This window comes from Dipodomys ordii, unplaced genomic scaffold (genome assembly GCF_000151885.1).
Source record: "Dipodomys ordii isolate 6190 unplaced genomic scaffold, Dord_2.0 Scaffold1, whole genome shotgun sequence".
Lineage (NCBI taxonomy): Eukaryota > Metazoa > Chordata > Mammalia > Rodentia > Heteromyidae > Dipodomys > Dipodomys ordii.
The window spans coordinates 23,749,198-23,766,637 of NW_012267217.1; the positions used below are offsets into that span (position 1 = coordinate 23,749,198).

The following is a 17,440-nucleotide window of genomic DNA, read 5'->3' on the forward strand; positions in this document are numbered from 1 at the left end:
AAGCCTGATCCTTAGAAATGTGAAGGAAGACTTGTCAAAGGGCATCCCATCAGAAAGGATGCGGCCCATGTGCAAACATCCAAAGCATGGTGGGGCCATGGGGCTGTAGCTGCCTCCTAGCTCGCAGCCTCTGACCTTTGCTTTACCAAGTGACAGAATCTTTCTTTGTAGTGACTTACAAGGAGTCCTGAAGAGTGTGTGTGTCCTCAAACAAAGATACAGGACCCGTTCGCTTACCATCACTATCTCTTTTTTTTTCTTTCCTATTTTTTAGCCTTCATAATTCCATTCACCCATCTTCATAGGCACTACTAAATGTCACCAAATCTCCCATGTCCGATAGAAATAACTAGTGTTTGCTTGAATCACAGGTTTGTTTACAAGCTGGAATAGGACACATCTTACCAGTGAGAAAAATTAATACTGACAGGAAGAGCAAAAAATGTAACTTTATATTATCCAAAACACTTCAATGGGAGGAGGGGGGGAATACCAATTTCTCTTACTGGAACCAGACCTGTTAATAAACTTCATCTTTCTAATTTAGAGCGATTATTTAAGATGTATGTCCCTTTGAGGCTCTGGTAATGAAAGCTTGAGATTTTTGTTGTTGCTTTGGTCATTATGTGGGGACTGTTTCCCTGGAGTTATTTAAGAAAGTGTGCCATTTACCCCTCTCCCTCCCTCCTTTCCTCCCTCCTTTCCACTCGCTTCATAGCCCACCCCCCTAGATTTTATGGAAATGTCGACCCATCAAAATGTACTCAAATCCTACTTGGTTATAGGCCTCGAAAGACAAAGCCATAGCCAAGGCAACCACAAGCCGCCCAGCAGAAAAGAGAAACCCAGACACAGCATAGTCACCCAGTTTATTGATGACTAAAATCTTGAAAGCTCTACTGTACATTCCACCTCACAGCTTGGGCCAGACACCAGGCTGTCCTCACCCTGCAGGTCTAGCATGTATAATCAGAGCCACAGAAAGGGACAGAAGCCCTTTTTCCAGCCCTGGGGGTAAGGAATGTACTTTCACCCAAGCCTGGGGATGGTCCTGCACAAAATGGTAGTCCACACTGACAGACATGTTGGACTAGAAGTCATATAGGGACCACTGGAGCCCCAAGGTCCTGACTTTCCCTGCCTGGCTCCAGCTGGGAGCCCTGCCCTCTGAAGCAGTCCAGAGATTGGCCTTCATGCTGGAGCACGAGCTACCAGGATAGAGTTCACATCCAAGTGTTTGGTGATTTTTTTCCCTTCTCCCTTCTTGCACCAGGTGCCTCATTCCATCAGTTGTTTTCATATGTCAGTATAAACTCAGTCAACACAAAAACCCAAGTCAAGGTTTATCTATGCACAGCAAGTACCGCTCAGCCTTCTGACACAGGCAGGACACAGCGCATACAGCTGTCAGCAGCTCATCTCATGTGCTGTACTTCTATTTAGCCAAATGTATGTAATGCAATTGATTTAGAAAGTGTCTTCATTTTACTTTTACTGCATATATCAGAACGCTTGCCTGTTAACAAGTAGGATGTTTTTATTTTTAAGAGGTTTTAGGGACAAACTCTTCCACCGAATGCATCTGAGAGACAAATTATCCAGCTGATCCAACATTTTTTTCCTGTTTGCTTTTTGGCAGCACTTGGGTTTGAACTCAGAGCTTTGCATTTGACAGGCACTCTACTACTGAGCTATTCTTTGCTTTGTTTTCTAAGTAGTGACTCAGTGATGCCCAAGCGAAAGCGCAAGTAAGCTCATCCTGTCTATACTGGGACTAGAGAAGTACATCATACCACCAAGCCTATTGGTTGCCCGTGTTGGCCTCAAATCACAATCCTCTCAACCTCCACCTCCCAAGTAGCTGGGATTACAGACATTAACCACCACGCCAGCCTAATCCAAACTTTTTATTTTCTAAAATAACTCTAATCAATGGTAAGAGCCTATATTCCGTATGCTTAATGCCATAATTAATCCTCAAGACCACACCAAAAACACACCTTAATAAACGCACAGCATGGGTATCTGAGTGATAGGAAAGGTCCTGGCATGCATTCTCAACTATCCCCAGGCACAAAGATGTCTCAAAAATGTCAGCTTCTTGTTGGACTTTAGTTGTTGCTCACAGTTAGACCTAGCTGGTCAGGAGTGGCCTTCTGTGAGTAGGGCTAACAGTGCAGTAATAAGCTTGAAGGCCATTTGCACCACATCCCTTCCCCCAACCCACTGACACCCTCTAGGGTAGGGGTCTAGTCCTCCCCCAGGTAAAGAATTAGGAGGCAGATGAGTAGTGAAGTGTGGCAAAGCAGCAAGTTTATTGACCGAGAAAGGAGAGGACAGACTCTGTGGAGAGGGGTCCCGGAGCTGGGAGTCCTGCAAAGGCCCAGAGTAGCTTTTACGTTCTATTCTCTTTCTCTACCACAGGAGTCCTCATTGGTCTCTGCCACTGGACAAGAGTACCAAAGTAAGCCCCATTGATCATACTAATGGGTTTTATTGGTTACGCCTATTCATGCTCAAGGCATTACCTCATTGCCAAGGTAAGATTTTGAGTGGGAATTTAGGGCATTATGGGAAGAACCACCTTCTGTGTGTGTGTGTGTGTGTGAGAGAGAGAGAGACAGACAGACAGAGAGAGAGACAGAGAGAGAGACAGAGAGAGAGACAGAGAGAGAGAGAGAGTGTGTGTGTCATGGGGCTTGAACTCTGGGCCTATGCTCTGTCCCTGAACTGTTCAGCTCAAGGCCAGCATTTGAGCCACAGTGCCACTTCTGGTTTTCTGGTGGTTTTATTGGAGATAAGTGTCTCATGAACTTTCTTGCCCAGGTTGGCTTTGAACTACAATCCTCAGATCTCAGCCTCCTGAGTAGTTAGGATTACAGGCCTGAGCCACCAACACTCAGCAAGAAGCTCCCTTTTTGAGCAGGAGCTTAAGGCACTATAGAAACAAGAAGAGCCATGATAGGCCACATGTTGTTTGCCATGGGTTATACACAGTATTTTCTATCCCTTTATACTTAACAGTTCCTCTTTCTTTCCCTCACCGGGGGAAGTAAGTGGTACATTTTCTCAGCCTGAAACACAGCTTGATGTTCTGGGTCTACCATAGGTGACACTGAGGTGTGACATTCTTTTACTGAACCAATACTGCCAACCACTTGTTTTCTACCACTTTATTCTCTAAATATGAATTTTTTTTTAGTGCCCAGCCTGGATCCCAAGTGATCTTTTTCATCTGGGTAAATCTTTTCTTGTCAGAATGCTTTTCTCGTGGTTCTTTTGCAAACAAAAATCAAGATGGTTTAAAAGAAATGCAAATCAAAACATTAAGATACTACTTCACCCCAGTTAGAATGGCAAAAATCAAGAACTCTAATAACAACAGATGCTGGAGGGGGTGTGGACAGAAGGGAACCTTACTTCATTGTTGGTGGGAGTGTAAACTTGTTCAACCACTTTGGAAAGCAGTATGGAGGTTCCTCAAAAGACTCCACATAGAGCTCCCCTATGACCCAGCAATCCCACTTTTGGGCATTTACCCAAATGTTCACAAACAAGACCACACTAAAGCTACCAGCACAACTATGTTTATTGCAGCATTATTTACTATAGCTAAGATATGGAACCAACCCAGATGCCCCTCAGTAGATGAATGGATCAAGAAAATGTGGTATATATACACAATGGAATTCTATGCCTCCATCAGAAAGAATGACATTGCCCCATTTGTTAGGAAATGGAAAGACTTGGCAATTATATTAAGTGAAGTAAGCCAAGCCCAAAGAAACATAGGTCCCATGGTTTCCCTTATTTGCAATATCTAGTATATGTCTGAGTCAAGCAGAAAAGGTCAGATAAGGTGATGTTAGGGAAATGAACCCTAAGATATGTATTCAAATGTTCTTTTTTCTTTCATGCAATTGTTTCTAATGCATTTATAAGATTATTTCTTTGTTGCTTTGTATGTCTCTCCCCCACAGTATAACCACTGCTTTCACTGTATTTGATGTCGGTATAATTTGTAGAGGGGAAGGGGGAAAACAAGTCGTTTAAATAAGGATACAGGTGGACCCGTTGCAACAATGAGGAGTACAAGTTGTCATGTCGAAAACGAACTTTACAACTTTGGTGTGTGTGGGGGGGGCGGGGAGGATTGGGTAGGGATGGGAAGGGATGGGAAGGGTAAACAAAAGAGGAGGCTGCAATGCTTGATAAGAAAAGTACTCATTATCTTGCCCATGTAATTGTAGCCCCTCTGTACAGTATTTTCACAATAAAAAATAAATAAAAATTTTTAAAAAATCAAGATGGTTTTGTTGTTGTTGTTTAAGCTGGTAAGGTGGAGTTTTTTGTTTTGTTTTTTGTTTTTGTCAATCATGGGGCCAGAACTCTGGGCCTGGGCACTGTCCCTCAGCTCTTCATCTCAAGGCTAGTGCTCTACCACTTGAGCCACAGAGCTACTTCTGGCTTTTTCTGCTTATGTGGTGCTGAAGAATTGAACTCAGGGCCTAATGCATGCAAGGCAAGCACTCTACCACTGAGCCACCTTCCCAGCCTCCATAAGGTGGAGTTTTGACCTGTTCCTCCTTAGCCGTTTGTGGAAGACATTAGGAAGATTGGCAAAAGTAAATCTATGTAGAGAATCACAGTAATTCCTGTTCTTTTGTAAGGGTTAGCAGAAATAATTGGTACTTTCACATCCTGGAAAGAGACTAGTGTCAGATAAGACAAATAAAATAATAAAAAAAAGGGAAATGAAGTTCATTCCATATTGGCTCAGCAATAATGAAAATACAATGAAAAGCTTGGATATTTAGAGAGAGCTTCCTACTTTGGAAACATTTCAGGACAAAAGACAAATATAAACCTAGACATACAATCATTCTCTTTCCAAACAAATCAGAACTCAACAGCTCATAAATGCCTCATCCCTTATTCAATTTCTCTTTTTTTCAAGTCATGTCTCCTATAACTCAAACAGACTTACAAGAAGAAACACATCAAGTCCCCAGCTTTTCCCTTGGGTAAATTACTATTAAAATGTAAGTGTTTCACAACTACTTGGGAGTCTATAATTATTTCAAAAGAGAAAAGTAGGAAAAAGTTAAATGAGAATTCTCAAAATTAGGAGCCTATAGACTCTATAGATTCAATATAGCAATTACAAAATTTGCCAACATATTTCAGTGCATGACCAAAGCTAACATCAGGTTGCTGATGAATGACTTGGGAGGGGGACCAGGAGTGATGAAGATGCTCAGAGGCCTGGAAAAGTTCCACAGCTCCATCAGCAGAAAGGAGCAACAGTTGTCTCTCTGTGGTTGTTCAGTTTTCAATGCCCAGGTGTAGTTGTGCACCTCACAAGCAGATCTCAGTGTAGACAACTGGGCCCTCTGCTCTTTTCCTCACTTCAGCATCTTACTTCTTTCTTCTGAGCCTAAGTTGGGTCAAACAAGTTTGACAACCTTGGGGGATGTTCTGAGGGATCAAGTGTGCAGCCAGTGCAAGGTCCTTTTCTTTTTTAAGTTCATGTCTTGGACTCATTCTCCAGCTTCTGCTTGGGCCCTAGTCCACTGGCTGGAGAAAAAGGAACCCAGTGACCAGATGCCAACCAGAAGGCCCAGCACTCAGGGCATTGTGACTTCTTTGACTCTGGTCACTTTGGCCACTTCAGCTAAATCCAACTTCTCCGGCAAGATGCCCAACCAGCTGAAAAATTATAAAAAGCCAGCAGGTCTGGACAGAGATTCTTGGCTACTTTCATTTGGCTTTTTTTTCCTTTTTGTTTCTTGTCTTTTACAAAAGCTTGGTCTCATTGTAAGTGGTTGCCCAGCACAGGACTCTGAATGGAGCCCTTTGCAAATCTTTTTCATTTGAGCAACCTGAGCTCACACTCCCTTTCTGGCAAGGACACTGTGGAAATTTCCCTGTACAAAGAGAGCTGGCTCCATTTCCTAGTAATTCTACGAAGTTCTCTCTGTAATGGTTAAAAAAAAAAATTAGAGCACCCAAACCATCTCCAGGCACCAGGATCCAAACCAAAGAGCACCCATTAATAACAAGAAGTACCACTATACAGGGTGGAGCATTGCTGAGAATAGGGAATAAATCTGACTCCAAAGCCTAAGTGAATGCTTCAACTTAGAGCCTGTAAATATTAGTAGGCCCCAGATATTTCCAATTTCTTGTCAAAGTAATGGAGCCCATTACCTTTCTTTGTGTTACCAGGATTATTATTCATAAGAAAACAACTACTAGACTAGTAGAGAAGTAATTGAGGAGGGGGCTCAAGATAGCTGGGAACAGGTTCAGCTTTGACATATTTCTCTTTTTTTTTTTTCTGGTCATGGGACTTGAACTCTGGGCCTGGGTGCTGCCCCTCAGCTCTTCAATTCAAGGCAAGTGCTCTATCGCTTGAGCCACAGAACCACTTCCAGTTTTCTAGTCGTTTATTGGAGATAAGAGTCTCACGGACTTTCCTTCCTGGGCTGGCTTTGAACTGTGATCCTCAGGTCTCAGCCTCCTGAGTAGCTAGGATTATAGGCATGAGCCACCGGCGCCCGGTTAGCTTTGACATATTTCTTGAAATGACTTCATCAAAATTTGCCTTTGGGAGAAATTCTGTATTTTCCTCAAATCCTAGTTTCTTCACCTTGAAAAGAAAAAAGAAGGAAATCAGTAGAAAATGAAATGCCTAGCTAATAAAGTCAATGTGAAGGTGATTAAATAAGCTAATGTATATGCTGAGCTTGCTTCCCAGAGGGCACTGGGAATACTTTTTACCTTTTCTTTCTCCCCTCCTCCTAGTCATATCCCATTTTTCTTTCTTGGAATTACTGGAATTTGAACTTAGCTTCACATTTGTTAGGCAGGTGCTCTGCTACTTCAGCCATTCTCCTAGTTCCCTGTACACACACAGCTTTTTTCCATTCTTGAGCTGGATTTTCAAACTAAGTGTTGGAAATTCCTAGAAACTTAAATGACTAAGTATGTGGAATCCAGATACAGAAAGCAGATAAAAACCTCAAACAAGCTGGGAACTGCTGGCTCATGCCTATAATCCTAACTACTCTCAGATCTGATGATCACAGTTCAAAGTCTGTGAGTCTCTTATCTCCAATTAGCCACCAGAAAACCAGAAGTGGCACTGTGGCTTATGTGGTAGAGCACCAGAAAACCAGAAGTGGCACTGTGGCTTATGTGGTAGAGCGCTTACCTTGAGCTGAAGAGGGACAGCGCCCAAGCCCAAAGTTCAAGCCCCATGACCTAAAACAAAACAAAACAAACCTCAAACAGCCACAAATGAAGTATCTGCTTTTGTCCTTTCTTTCTGCTGCTTGGTGATGGCTTCCACAACATAAGCACACTTGGAAAGATTTTTCTTCTTTCCTGGACCCTAGAGGTTCAAGAATATGGCTGCTCTCTTCCATGGCCCTGACACCCTGACCTAGACAACTGAAATCTTCTCATAGAGACTCTAGTATGGTTAGGATTTAAACAAAAAGCCCTTTGCACTGAAGTCTTTTCCATTCTAGCATTTTCTCTGATCAACTCAGAAAGATGGCTGGGCTAGCAGCCTGAGAGCTCCTTCCCAATCCCAGACTCAGTAGTCCTCATGAAGCAGTTGGATCAGTTCAACAATTTGTCTCTCGTGTATTCAATTGAAAATAATTGTCCTCAGATTACTCTAAAACAATATTACAAACACCATTATAGATTCATGCCCCCAAACTTAGAAAATTAAAATGAGTATAAGGAGGTAGTACTACTACCATTTGGAAGTAGCCACTGTTGACATTTTGATGTATTTCCCTTCTATTTTGATGCTCACATACACTTTCTTTGATAGATGCATATCAGTAGGTAATACAAAGTAGGAATCTATACATATGGTTTGGGGATTGGGGTTTTTTTTTTTTGCTCCTTTGTTATCATCTTAGCTGTAATTAATAGTAGCTATAAAACATTGTCATACAGATAGCATTTGTCATTTATTCTCTTGCTTGAGTTCTTTTATCATTTTGAATATATCTAATATGTAAATATTTTGGTGCCAGTGATGGGGCTTGAACTTGGGGCCTCGCAGTCTTCTTTCTTACTCAAGGCTGGCACTCTACCACTTGAGCTACACCTCCACTTCCAGATTTTTGCTGGTTAATTGGAGGTAAGAGTCTCAGAATTAACTGCCTGGACTCACTTTGAATCTCATTCAACCCTCAGACTTCAGCCTCAAAAGTAACTAGTATTATAGGCTCCAAGCTTTTATGAATATCTTAATTAAAATAATGCTATAAAGTCCTGTTTATAAAGCTATCTATATCTTTGCCCTTCTTAGGGAGGAAATGGAATTACCAGATGAAAACAACAAATTCGGGTATGGTCCTTGGTGTGACAAACTTGTACCAATTCTTCCTCCCAGTGCCTCCCGGAATCCACGTAGACTACACAAAAACCTATGTACCGACATCAAAATATCCAGTGGGTAAAACTACCACTGGGTCTTTGAGGAGTCAAGGTCTTTGATAGATTCTTCATTCAATGTAACAAGATCAGAAAAGACTGGAAATTTTTAGTCTTAATTGACCAAGATTTATTTTTAATAGCTTTAACAAGCAGCCATGAATCCCTGCTGGCTCATATAGCACTTTTGCACAAATTAGAAAAGCGTACACCTTCCTGAAGACATTTCCCTGCCATCTGACAAAAACAACCAGAACAATGACTGAATCTACAATGAGTGTGATGAGAAAGGACGCCTTTGAAGCCATGTGTGGCACTAAGAGTTCTCTTCTCTGCAACTCCTGCCACTGTGGGTGTGGAGGTCATGAACAAGAGATAGTCCTGTAGAGTAGTGGTCCCGCACAGGCCAGATTCACAAAGCACCCTCTCACACCTGCCTGTGCACACACTCAGCTCAGTCTCCATTCTACTTGCCACAGCCAGAACTGTTCAGCCGGAAAACACCTGAGCCTCCTCTTTTGCCTAGCAATTACAACCTCCCCATTGGTGTCTGCTTTCACAGGTGTTCCAGCCTGGATTTCCTGTCCTCTTAGTTGCTCCATTTAGATAGCCCTGCAGTGACTCAAATTTGTCAGAAGAGACAAATCTCATTCTCTCTGCCCCACTTCTCTGTCTCTCTGGGGATGCTTATCATCTTTGGGCTTGTCAACAAATCATCCCTTCCCTTCACGCCCCACCACCAAGCTGTTGCCAAATTCTGATTATTCCTCCTTCACTTCCCTCAGTGTGTTGCGCTCTCCACCTCCCCTTGAATCCATTAACCCCAATCAGGACATCAACGAACACAGGTTATGGAAAATTACTCCAGCTTCTGATCACTGTCAAGTTCACTGTTCCTTCCTTGGATTCAATGAGCATATTCGAGGCTTACAAAAATCTCCTGCCCTGTTCCACCCCACCTCAAGTCCCCCTAATAGAGTTTAGAAGAGAAAATATCCCTGGCTGGAGAAGCCGCCAGAAGTGAATGCTGGGCTCACCTGCTTTTGCCACACAGACTTGCTGACCATGTGGAAAGAGCAAAGCCAGGACACAGGGTGATGTTACTGGATGCAGATGGGCCGATGTAGCCAAAACCCCATCCACCAAGGGGGTCCTCTGATAACAAGGTGCGCTCCTCAGGGCTGCTGTCAATCCCACAAGGCAACATGCTGACAAGTCCCCACTAACCACCCACAGCTTCCTTCCAATTCCACGAGTGTGCTTTTGAGTTCCCAAGGGAATTCCTAACAGGTGTGATCACTCAATCTTACCTATAATTCTTAGCGACAGAAATCCCTAAGGATCACTGTCTCCATTTTAAGATTCAGAGTATGTTGTGACAGCTAGCCACACATGCTTTAGGCCTCAAAGAAGACCTATTCCCTCCAACTCCTCCTCACCCCTCTCTGGCACTGCCTCTTGCTCCTAGGTCAAAGTGACAACTATAGCCACTATAGCCAGTAGGTCTCAGGCTTTGCTTGAGCGGATGCCCTGAGCACTTGCCTATTCACACATAGCTTGTGGCCATCACCAATTCTCTCTCCTCCAGGTGCAATGAGTAGAAAATGAAAGAAAGGAAGGAAGGAAAGAAGGAAGGAAGGAAGGAGGGAGGGAGGGAGGGAGGGAAGGAGAAAGAAAATAAGGAGGAAGGAAAGAAAGAAAGAAAAAGAAAGAAAGGAAAGAAGGAAGGAAAGAGAAAGAAAAAGAAAGAAAGAAAGGAAGGAAGAAAGGAAGGAAGGAAGGAAGGAAGGAAGGAGGGAGGGAGAGAGGGAGGGAGGAAAGGTAGGGAGGGAGGGAAACAAGAAAGAAAATATAAAGAACATGATCTTAGGGAAAGTTTGATGATTCATGCTTATAATTCCAATGACTCAGGAGACAGATTGTGAGGATTAGTGTTCGAGGCCAGTCCAGGCAAAAAGTTAGTTAGACCCATACCTATCAAGCCAAAACATGAGATCCTACCTGAAGAAAACCTAAGCATACAATGGGTGATGGTGGCATGGCTTAAGTGGTAAATCACAGCCCTGCTCCCCACTCCCACCCTCACCCCCAGTAAGCACTAGGCCTTGATTCCAAACCCCATACTGCAAAACAAATAAAACAAAACAAACCTATCCTGTCCTAAAAGAAGCTTCCTGAAGGATGTGATGATTAAATTGAGACTTCAAAGATGAATATGATACAGATAGAGGAAGCACATGAGTGTTTCTGGTGCAGGAAAAATGAGCAAACACAGCAAATTAAAAAAAAACAGTATGAAATTACATATAGGAGGGCTGGGAAGGTGGCTCAGTGGTAGAGTGCTTGCCTTGCATGCATGAAGCCCTAGGTTCAGTTCCTCAGCACCACATAAGCAGAAAAAAGCCAGAAGTGGTTCTGTGGCTCAAGTGGTAGAGTGCTAGCCTTGAGCTAAAGAGCTGAGGGACAGCGCCCAGGCCCAGAGTTCAGCCCCCACAACCGACAAAAAAAAAAAAAAAGAAATTACATCTAGGATGATTTCATTAATGTAGAGCAAAGAGGGAGAAAGTATGTTGTGAGTACAGGTCTAAATCCCTCAGCAAGCCGAAAGGTGATGGAAAAGAGCAACGCAGGTCAGCCCTGCATGTGACAGGCAGTGGAAAGTGAGCTAGAAAGGCTAGGTGGTGGGGTGAGGGACGCCAGTAACTTGTACCAGAAGAGCCTGGGTAATACTTTAAAAATGAGGACTGACAAGAGGTTTTGTTCTTTGTTGCTGTCTTCTTTTTTCTTTTTGTCTTGTTTGTTCCTTAAACTGTCTTTGAGAGGTAAGCGGGACAAAAATGGAGGGACAGAGGGTGAAAAAATAAAGCAGTGGTACTCACTAGATGATATGTTGAAAATGAACTATACAACTTGTGGGTGAGATGGGAGGGGAAAACTGAGAGTGGAAAAAAGAAATGTCCCAAAAGAAGTGTACTGTTTGCCTGACATGTAAACATAACTGCTCTGTTTATCACCTTTATAACAATTTTAAAAGAAAAGAAAATGAGGAATGTAGTTGGGCCTGGTGGCTCAAGCCTGTCATCCAAGCTATGGGATAGGCAGAAATCAGAGGCTAGAAGTTGGCAGTCAGCCTGTGCAAGGGAAACCCAAATAGGGGAAGACCTGGTTTGCTAGGGCATAAAGTAAGACCCTATCTCAAACAATAACCAACACAAATAGGGTTTGTAGAATGACTGAAGTAGTAGAGGGTCTGCAGGTCATCTAAATAAAAGTAAGTTTAAAATTAAAAAAAAAAAAACAATGGGCTGGGAAGGTGGCTTAGTGGTAGAGTGCTTGCGTAGCATACATGGAGCCCTGGGTTCCATTCCTCAGTACCACATAAACAGAAAAGGCCAGAAGTGGTGCTGTGGTTCAAGTGGTAGAGTGCTAGTCTTGAGCATAAAAGAGACTCAGGGACAGTGCCCAGGCCCTGAGTTCAAGCCCCAGGTCCCCCCCCCTGAAAAAAATATTAATAAAGGAATAGGGCAGTGGAGTCTTGGAAGGAAGAAGAGGTCCCCTTGTGCATATTGATTTTAAGTCATACAATTGTGTGGAGCTAAACCTCCCGCTTTCCTCAAAGGTGTCCCTGGCCATAGGAATCCTCTTACCTACATTTTTCTAAGGAGTACAGAACAAGGTTGAAAAATCCCAGTATAAACCATCCTAACTGCTCACCCATCCTCCATACCTGTCATTCTGACAAAAGGAAATTAGATTCATCAGATCAGCTTTTTCACCAAGTAATAGGGGATAATTATCCAGTGCTCTGTGGTCTTCTAGGTGTTTGCAAATTGATTTGGGGATCATTTGTTCCAGTGATTTTCCAAGTATTCAGTGTTTTTCCAAACTATTCAGATTTAGAAAGTGGGTAAGCTACAAATCATACCTGCCTTCCCTTCCCTGGAATAATATGAAATTTCCATGTTACAATTATTTAGGATGTTCATATGCAACATTCGACATGCTCTGAGAACACATACACAGGAATGTATATGAGTGTAAGTCTGCTTGCTGAAGGGTTAAAAGCAATCTTCACGCAGAGTTTATAGCTTAGAGTTTATAGCTGTGTGCAGAACAAGGCATGGAGACATATGGTTAGTTCAAGTGCCCCAAATCAATTTAGTTCTCCACTCACTAGAAATGTTTATGTGGTAAACTGAAAAAAAATCTCTCTCAAACAGAAAGAGTACTTCTGTGTACAGTAACTATACTGTGAACACTGATCCAAAGTAAAATACAAAAGACTTTAAAACTCATCTCTGGCTGGGCACTGGTGGCTCACACCTATAATCCTAGCTACTCAGGAGACTGAGATCTGTGGATCGTAGTTTGAAGCCAACCTGGGCAAAGTCCATGAGACTCTTATCTCCAATTAAACACACACACACACACACACACACACACACACACACACACACACACACACACACACACACACACACACCCCACTTGAGGAACACTATCCTTGAGCACAAAACCTTAGGGATAGTGCCCAGGCCCAGAGGTCAAGCCCTGGGACCAGCAAAACAAAACAAAACAAAAACCCCTCATCTCTGTAGTCAAATATGCATAAATTCAATATTTTTAGTATATAATCTGCTGTAGTTTGAAGTATCCCCCAAGGATTCATGTGTTACATAATCCCCGCTATTAACAGGACCACCTTGTGTAGATGTTTGGCTTCGGGAGTGATCAGGTTTAGAGAAAGTCATCAGGGTAGAGCTCTAGGATACACAGCTTTAGAAGAAGAGGGACATTTACAGGAAGGACCTGTGTATCCTGTTCTTTTGTCATGAGGGCCTTGCATCTCTTTGACACTGTGCTGGCAAGACAGCCATTCAGACTTTGTTAAAGATCAAATCAATGAAGCTGCTGCACATTTTTGAACTTTTTTCTTCATTTGTTATAGCAAATCTAAAGTGCAACCTGCGACAATCAGAGCAGAAAAAAATAGACTTTTCATGGGCAAAATAAAGGTTCAGTTAAATAATGCCAAGAGCCTTTACAGCTCAAAAATTCCAATACTCTAGAGAAATGATGATGAAGATAATTAATGAAAATTATGATGATTAATGAAAATTATGGCAGAAGATTCTGCAAAAAATGAAAGGTCACAAAAATGCCAAATGGAACTTAAATCACTGGGTGGGTGCCAGTGGCTCACACCTGAAATCATAGACACACAAGAGGCTAAATCTGAGGATCATGGTTTGAAGCCAGTCAGGGAAAGAAACTCTGTGAGACTCTTATCTTCAATTAACTCCAAAAAAAAAAAAAAATCTGGAAGTGGAGCTATGGCTCAAGTGGTAGAATGCTAGACTTGAGCAAAAAAGCTCAGGGACAGCATGCAGGCCTTGAATTCAAACCCCAGTACTGGCACAAAAAGCAAACAAATAAAAAACGAACTTAAATAACCACCTCTCCACAAAGTGAAAACTCTGAATGCATTAAATACTTTAGGAGCTTGAGCCCCTTGAATATTACAAGCATTTAAAGAAGAGCTTTGAAAAATCCAAGAGACCAAAAATGTATTTTGTGAAAATGAATGATGGGTAGATGTGATAGGTTTCATTTGAATGGAGTTGCACCCACCATTTGAAAGTAGCAAGTTTTAAAACAAAAACCACACAGCTCCTGACTGGCAGTTCTGACCATCGTGGCAGCCAGCGACCTTTGCTGCCCCAGAGCCCTGAGGGCTGTTTCCCCTTGCTCTCCTACACTCTAAAAAAAACCCTTAAAATTCTTTTTATTGAACACTCTGCTACCAGTGTGTCATCAAGCTCCTACCAGGTCCTGTTACAGGGGTGATGATATTACCTAACAATGAAATAAGGGCTACATTGAAAAAGGTGTATAAAATACTTAGCCTCATTCCTAAAAGCTGAATAAATAATGCCTATTATGTTTAAGGATTTTTTTGTATTTTCTAATCAATTCTTCCCTGCTTGGTTCAATAGAGACAGAACACCTGATGGTTGGCCAACTTCTCCTCCTGGCTCTGCATCAGGACTTGTGAATCACATGGAGCTTGCCTCACACCTTCTTCATGAAGATGGCCTTTGTGTCCTTGACACTCAGAGCTTTTGACAGAGCAAACTTCGAAGTCACACGGACGCCAGTGTCCTTTTCAGAGGCACTTTTCGGAGTTCAGAGCGGGGTAGCGGCCTGAGAAGGACACCAGGCCTCCAGAGGCTTTCGCCAGTCTGGAGAGGCGGCACCATAAAGGGCTGGAGCCCACAAAGCACTCACTGGGGGGACCCCGAGCAACTGTCACAGAGAAGACTGTGGTTCTACCTGTCGTGGGATAGCACATGAATTCTGGAAGCTCGGGGTTTGGGGAGGGGAAGCGGGGGTATGTGTAACAACCCCATTCTCTTCCTCCTTCTCCTCCAGCCGCCGGAACGGCGAGGGCCGCATGCAGATCGCCGCACCGCAGGCCCGTCGGGGCCTTTCCGGCAAACCCTGCTCCCTTCCGAGCCAAGGCTCAGCAGCAGTGGCTCAGCCTGCACGTGTCCCCAAGTCGCATCGCTCACTTTTAAACGGGAGCACCTTCGGACACTGGCTCCACGTTCCCTGTAGCAGGTGAAGGGCCGTGAGCAAGAAACGGCTCGCTTTTACCTGCTGGGATTCCAGCACACTTCGCCTGGACTTCACAGCCCGGTCGGCCATGCCTGCGGCAGCTGGGGGAGCTGGCAGGAGCTGACGGAGGCCGCAGCACGCTCCCCGGCGCAGCCTCCGGGCGCCTCCGGCGCGGGCGTCTGGCCGCTCTCGGGAAGGATTGTAACTTTTTCTAAAAACTCGCCTTTTCCTGTTCAAGTGTTAAAAAGGTAGCGTTCCCACACCGGGAGTCGAACCCGGGCCGCCTGGGTGAAAACCAGGAATCCTAACCGCTAGACCATGTGGGAGACGACGAGCTCAGTGAGACGCTTAGGCAAATTGAGTCTCTCTCGCCAGCTTCCGCTCCTCCAACCTGGTCTAGTCCCGCCCACCGCCAGCTCGAAACCTCCTCCTGCGCGTGCGCGTCATCTGCGGCTTAACCCTTTCCGCTCCACGCTCAGTTCCCTCCACCCGTACCGAGCCCCTTGAACTCTCCCCGGGCCTACACCCTCGCCTTTTGTGTTCTTTATTGGCCTGTCGGCGGTACGGACCACGTGGACGCTAGGTTGGGCGGACCACTGTTGGTGCTTCCCACCTCGAACTCCTGCAGAGCATCGGAGACCCGGTGTGTGGAGTTAAGAGGGTTCTGAAGCAGGAACGCGCTGGAGAAGCCCTAAAACCTCGGCCAGGGAGGCCAGGGTGACCGGCTGGTGCCCCCCACCCAGCCTGCGCGAGGGGCGCCCTCCCCGCCCCCCTCCCCTCCTTCCCACTCCTCCCCACCGTCCCCCCTCCCGCCCTCCCCCCCCTCTGTCCCCTCCGCACTCGGTATCGAGGCTGGCCACACACACACCACCCAGGTCTCTGTAAAGAAACAGAAACCGGAATGAAGACGGGCCTGGAACATTCCAGATTCCGTTGGCTCAACGGCTGAAGGCTGGATTCGTGTCACTGAAAGCTGGCTGGGGTGGTCTGTCAATGGAGTTCCCAACACCCAGCACTGAGCGCGGTCCTCACTGCACACATTCATTGGCGACGGGTGGGGGTGCCCGGCGGTGCGCAGAGCAGCTCCCCGGCAGCAGGAGGTGCCCTAGCCCAGCGTCGTGTTTGGACAGGGGCAGCACAAAGAGCCAGTTGGGGGTGGCCAGTGTGGGGTTGCTGAGGCTCCAGCTTGAGCTGAGCGGTTGGCTCTGCCTGCGGCAGACACTTCCCCTATTGAAAATCTCAAATCTCTCCTGGCACCTCTCCTGACTCTGATGGGGACTTAAAAGGTCCCTCTGACTGTGGCGAAGGCTTCAGTGTGACGTTCATCAGCAAGGACGGGGTGCTGAGAGCCCCAAGTTAACTGCATTCATGATGGCCACAGAGTGTATATAATCCAACAGAATGACAAGGGAAAACTGACTGCAAGCCTACTATGCATATCAGATGCGTTTAATACTAATGGTATAGCTATGAGGTAGGTCTTGTAGTCACTTCATATGCTTCTTTTGATACTTTTTCTGGGTGTTACTGGGGTTTGAACGCCAGGCCTGGTGCTTATTGTGCATACACTCTACCACCTGAGCCAAGCACCCAGTCTTCTCTCTACTGTCTTTGAGCAGTCTCATTTGTTTTGTGTTTTAATCAGTGACACAGCTGCTTCCCTTCTGAAAGCACCTGCTTTGGAACAACAAAGAACATCTAGCAAACCAACCTTATCTCCCGAAGCCCTTGCCTCAACACTTGTTAGTTTGGGGAGGCCAGAGATTTCATGTGTCCTTTGCAATTTTATAGGCCCTCATGTTGATAATGATATTTTAATAGTATTTATTTTATTGTAAGGTGAGGTACAGAGGGGTTACAGTCACATACGTAAGGTTTCTGTTGAACAGTGTTGCCCTCTCCCTTGTTTTCTCCCTTCCCCCATCCCTTTTCCCCCCAAGTTGTAAAGTTCATTTCCAGTGTCCTGTAAGTATGGCAGTTGCATTGATTCACCCTTTGTCCTTTGTCTCACCATTTTGTTGTCTCTTCCCTTCCCCAAATCAGATAAACATTTACAAGTCACAGGGTGCCAAAATAAAAAACAATGACAGGGCTGGGAAGGTGGCTCAGTGGTAGAGCACTTGCCTTGCATGCATGAGGCCCTGGGTTCGATTCCTCAACACCACATATGCAAAAAGAAAAAAGCCGGAAGTGGTGCTATGGCTCAAGTGGTAGAGCGCTAGCCTTGAGCTGAAGAGCTGAGGGACAGCGCCCAGGCCCAAAGCTCAGGCCCCAGGACCGTACCCAAAACAACAAAAAACAAAAAAACAATGACAAAAGGGGATAAACCAAAGGGGGGGGAAGAAATAACTTCACAGAGTAC

General features: G+C 44.6%; 1 non-coding gene across 1 annotated transcript; it reads right to left on the reverse strand.

The window, feature by feature from the left end:
* Window positions 1–15,332: 15,332 nt before the first annotated feature.
* On the reverse strand, window positions 15,333–15,404 carry Trnae-uuc. The gene has a single exon. It is a non-coding gene; the product is annotated as a tRNA-Glu (tRNA).
* Window positions 15,405–17,440: the final 2,036 nt, after the last annotated feature.